The sequence below is a fragment of the Numida meleagris genome, chromosome 3 (genome assembly GCF_002078875.1).
Source record: "Numida meleagris isolate 19003 breed g44 Domestic line chromosome 3, NumMel1.0, whole genome shotgun sequence".
Taxonomy (NCBI): Eukaryota; Metazoa; Chordata; class Aves; order Galliformes; family Numididae; genus Numida; species Numida meleagris.
Genome location: NC_034411.1, coordinates 84,433,212 through 84,438,998, shown reverse-complemented (window position 1 = coordinate 84,438,998; position 5,787 = coordinate 84,433,212).

Here is a 5,787-nt window from a genome sequence, read left to right as displayed (position 1 = left end):
CAGAGAATGACTGGACTGACCATACACACTTGTACATTCTATAAATAATATTACGCAATGATTCAATCAAATAGTCTATCCAAACTAAAAGATAATCAAAATTTGTTAAAGATATGATTGTCTGTCTTAGGAATTAATAGAAATGCACTGTCTGGCAGTATTAAACAGTACACTACTCAGTACCTCTCTCCCAAATCCACAGAATTTCTGAAATCAATCAGTCTGAAAGCCAAATGAATCCCTTGGTTTGATTATTTCCACACTGAAGATCTTTGAACTGATTCATTTCAGATTTTCATTTAATGATTTGAAAGAATGAAAGAGAGAGATGCATCAGACAATGGGCATTATTCTTTGCTCTGACAAATTTAATTCCTGAAATAAATGAATGGCTTTTACATTGGACCTTGAAGAACCTGGTTGTATTTTAACTTTGTATTGCTCTGCTGATGCTTGAAAATGAAATCTTTCTGTCTTTCTTATATGGTAAACTTTTTACAACAAAAATAAGATAGCTGATATTACACTCTAGAATTTGCTTATACTTAATTCTTTTGGATATATTCTGTTCTTTCCATATTGGCTGCTCTGGAAGTGCTTTATTTTTAATTTCCTAATAAAGCATTGGAATTCAGCACAAATATCGTAAACAAAAATTAATTACTAAGTATAATTTATCTCCATTTGAGAGTGTTTTTGTTATGTAAAACACTCAATTAGATTTGCACTTTTTACATAGCTTAGCTATACTGTAGCTCTTCTTTGGTTGTTTAGTGATATAATTTCCTAATAGTTAGTAAAGAGACATTCAACAACTGAACCAAGCACTCAATTTAGATAGGAGCTTCCCAATTACTTGCTCTTTTTTAACAGGTAGGCAGCTGTGTAGGCTGATGATTGCCTTCTGGCTTTGATAATATTTATTTAAAACTTGCATTAGTCTCCCCCTTTCCTGGTAGGCCATTTTCTTTTTCTCTTCAGTCATCTGTGATGAGCTTCACTAATAAACAGAAAGCCTGTTAAGATTCAAGTTTAAATTTGTTATTTTATTCTGTCTCACATGCCTTTTTGTTATGTTTGACTGATTGCTATTCAAATACTATGGCTTGTCTAAACATCCAAATTGGTGAACCAGGCTGATCTTGCTTAGGACTTCAATCTCATTTTTGCAATTTATTTCTTTTCTTGCTGATAAGGAGCCTAACACTTCTGATTCCATGGATGTGACAAATGTTACTGATTTTTTAATCAATTTCTTCTTTCCATATTTTAACCATGTAAGTAAACTGTTTCTTTATGATGTCTTTTGAATAATTTAAATAGTGAGATTTTACATTCCTTTTGGGCTTGATAATGAAGGGAAAATATTGACAACTTGGACCTCTGGTCAGCTTATTTTTCAGTTTTTTCAGTTTTGATCATGTACTTAATTGCTTAATGTTAATTTCTATATTATTCTGGATATATTAGAAATGCTGAATAAGATGGGCAAGATTTGTATTATTTAGAAAAGATGTCTGGTCATGCGCTATAGGTATTTAAAAAAAAGATATGGATTCTATGAAGAGATCTGTGTAAAACCTTATTTACAAAGCACCTAACTCTATATAGTGTGAAAGATTAAAGGTGTTTCAAGTCATTTATAGCCCTAAAACTCAGAAAGATCTGAATCAATTCTGCCTAATATTAGACACCTTCCTGAGGTTCTGAAATTACTACATGGCTTCTTTGTGTAGAGGAGAGAATGAGCCTAGGTTTTCTATGAGTAAAAAATTATTATTTTTTTTTCATATCATCACATATAGGAATTACATATTGTCTATGGTGGATCACTGTCAAATACAGATTTAGAGTTTTGCGTGTATTATCTTCTTAAGTTCCTACTTTATAGGATTGAGGAACTTCATTGTGGAACTCACTTTAACATAGTGTCTAACCCAATAAATATTGTCCAATAATTTTCTGTAATAAATATTTTAGATTAATTATCCTGAGAGTAATTTATCCTGAGATAAATTTGTAATTGAGAATGAACCAATTTCTGGTCCCAGAGCAGTCATAACACAGTTATGACTGAATATATTCAAAGGAAAGGTGGAAAGAAAAAACTTTCTGCCCTCTGAATATTCTCAATTTTTGTACTGAGAAAAACATTAAATAAATAAAAGGGAATCAAAAGATAAAAAATCATCTGCTACAATTTATCATATCTGCTCATTTTGAGCAGATTTTGGATTTACCTTTATTTAACTGAAACAATTCAACAATACAATATAACATCATTTGTGTTCTATAAATAAGAAATACCACAAATATTTTAGCATTCTGTCTTAGGTGTTTTCATATAATGTATTTTTAAGGCATCAATTTCATAAAAATGTATTATTTTATTATTAAATATTAAAACAGATTTTAAGTGATCTTTGGATCAGGAAGACAATAAAGGTCTTGATACACCTCTGACCAGAATTCCGCAGAAATTTCAGTTTTGCAAAGGATATGTGAAAGTCATTATTCTGGCATATTGCAGCTTCACATAAGAAATTATAAAGTATATGGCAGCAGTGATTGAATGGTGATGTTTGTATGGTCTCTGTGCAGTGGGCAGTGAGTTTTCATGTGATAGATAATTCATAACTTTCTTCAGTGACTCTAAAAATGTTGGTGCACAAAGAAAACCTGTTATACAAAGAAAATCAGATGTATATATTTGTTCTGAACATTAACAATTCCTTTTTTTTTTTCTGAGAACTTCTATTAAAATTTCCTTTTGTCATATGAAAACCTTATACACAAGCAGAACAATTAAAATTATTTAACACAGCCTTTTTTTCTCTGACGTAAATGTTTTGAGAACTACCCATCACTTTAAAATATGTGTGTGAGTTTAGTTTTCAGGAAGCCAGGCAAAATCTACTTTACCATTGTCTAACTGTAATGTCAGATAGGAACTTGCTCTTTCTCCATGATGGAAAAAAAAAAAAAAAAGGAATGAGGGAATGATATATATTTTTTTAAATGTAAACACATGCAAAACCAAGCTAACCTTTGCAATTTTAAGAACAGCTAGTCTACACTGCCACCTACACTAGTCTACACTGCCACCTACACAGCAATCTAAGAAATCATTTTACCTCCAAGAAGCTTTCAGTCTTTCCACATTCATCTTTTACTTGCATTTATTTATTTGAAGAAAAAAAAAAAGTCCTTGAATATTTCCACAAATTCATCTTTTATTTGCATTTCCTTTAAGTTTCTGTTCCAGATTTTCAATTTCTCTCCAGACTCAAAACTTGCTTAGCATGCTGGCTTACAATTTCCCTCTCTATTCCAGCCTCAGCAACATTCATTACAGATTTTTCTAGCCCCTCATTCCTCTCTTGTTCTCACACATCTGAAGGAAATTGTCCCACCTGTTATCTAAAAAACCACTTTGCTCTTGTCATCAGAATTCCACCCTAAAACTCGTTTTCTAGCACAGATGTGACCTCCCTCATGTCATGGTTTTATGATTTTCGGTTATTGGTATTCCACATCATAACATCATGTAGTATATGTACCTGGTTCTTAGAAGAGAAAGACTACTACATTCCCCAGGGGACTTTGCAATCCTGTTACCATTTTCCAGTCAGAGGGAAAGATAAAACTTGCATATCATGAGACCGTGTGCTCTTTCTGCCCATCTCTTGTCCCAGCAGCATCTCACTCCCCAGCTGTCTGACTGTCGGTACTAGAGTAAGGCCAATCTTTAATTTGGGGACACTTTCTCTCACTGCATTGGATTTACAAGCTTAAATTGTAATTATATTGTATTATAGTGTGTTATTTTGCATTCCAATAGCTCATTTAGTAAATTAGTTTTTTCCTCCTCAGATTGTTGCTGCTGTTTTGCTCTCAGGCCCATCTCCTTACCCTTTTTTCCCTTTCCCAGGACGTGGGTCTGTGGGTCCCCTGTCCCACTCGTCACGGAACTGGACCAAACACCTGTAAACCGTTGACACCTCATTATTACATATAGGCATAGATTTGCACTTGGATACGTATTATCAGATCCAGAAAATGAGCTGCAGTATTGGTGTGGCACAGTACTGAATTATTAACATGATAGCCAGTATTATCTTGGTTCCATCCTACCAGCAGTCTCTCATAAAATACGTAAGCATATCTGTGAGGTTGACATCATCCATAGTGTCTTTGTCACTGTCATGGTTTTGTGATTTTCGGTTATTGGTATCCCACATCATAACATCATGTAGTGGATATACCTGGTTCTCAGAAGAGAAGGACTACTACAGTCCCCACGGTACTTTGCTCCTCTGTTACCATTTCCAGCCGGAGGGAAAAGATAAAAGCTCGCAGTATAAAAACTTGCAGATCACGAGACCTCGTCCCTTTTTCTGCCCGTCCCTCGTCCTGGCAGCACCTCGCTCTCCAGCCGTCTTATCGTCGGTAGTAGAGTAAGGCCTACCTTGATTTTGGGACATTCTCTCTCTCTGTATTGGATTTATCAGCTTAAATTGTAATTATATTGTATTATAGTGTGTTGTTTGGTGTTCCGATATCTTATTTAGTAAATTAGTTTGTTTCTCCTCAGATTGTTGCCGCTGTTCTTTGCTCTCAGGCCCATCTCCTTACCCTTTTCCCCTTTTCCCTTTTCCCTTTTCCCGGAGTGTGGACCCGTGGATCCCCCGTCCCCTTCGTCACGGAACCGGGCCGAACGCCCGTAAACCGTTAACAGTCACAGTTGTGGTAGCAGCACCATAGAAACCAGGACTGGAAAAGACCTTTTTATAGGAGGTCTGCTCCATCCACTGTACCAAAGCGGGATTAATTCTACTTAACCAGGGTATTTTTTTGTGTATTTCTGAAAATCTTTAGCTATCCTAATACCAGAGACTCCCTAAATACCTCACCTGGGTGAGGTACCTCACTTAGCTACCTCCCAGTCAGGAAGACTTTATTTATGCACAGTCTTAATCTTCCTCACTTGTAAATAGGTTTATTATTTCTTGTCTTGTTGATAGCATAAAAAGTAATTATTTATTTACTCTTTTGATATATCTGAGTATTGTTATTGTGTATTACTGAAATCTCTCTTGCTTTGCATCTAATAAAACTAACATTTTCAAGACATTTTTGTAGGACACGTTTCCTAGTACACAGTTTTCTGGTTTCATCCACATACTTTCTGGAGTGTGGTGCCCAGACGTGGACAGGGTAAGAAGGAAGAACTACATTACAAATATGTCTGCATTAATCAGCTAAAGAGAACTGAAGCTTTCTCCATGACTCTGAGTTGAAACATCTATAGTCTAGATATCCCCACTATTTAACTCCCTAAGAGAACAGGGTTGCTATATGCAGACTGACCAGGAAACATTTCCTATTACTAACTTTCAATCTATGCCTAGAAGAAGACTAATTGTACAAAATAATTATTTATTGAGTTTCTGTGATGAATCCTGTGATTTTATGCCCCAGAAATATACAACACTTTACCATAACACAAGTTTGCCTCCAGTCAGATGCATCATCCATCTCTGTACTGCATAGTGGCTACATATGTACCATTTACCTTGCAAATTTAAGTAAATGCTCCCTATGGGAACTTACAGATGCGAGTTAGCAAAATCTCTACAGGATTCCATTGAAGAACCAGCTGGGGATGGTTCAACAGACAAGTCCTAGCATAACATAGAATCATAGAATCATAGAATTAGCTAGGTTGGAAAAGACCTACAAGATCACCCAGTCCAACCATCCACCTACCACCAACATAACCCCACT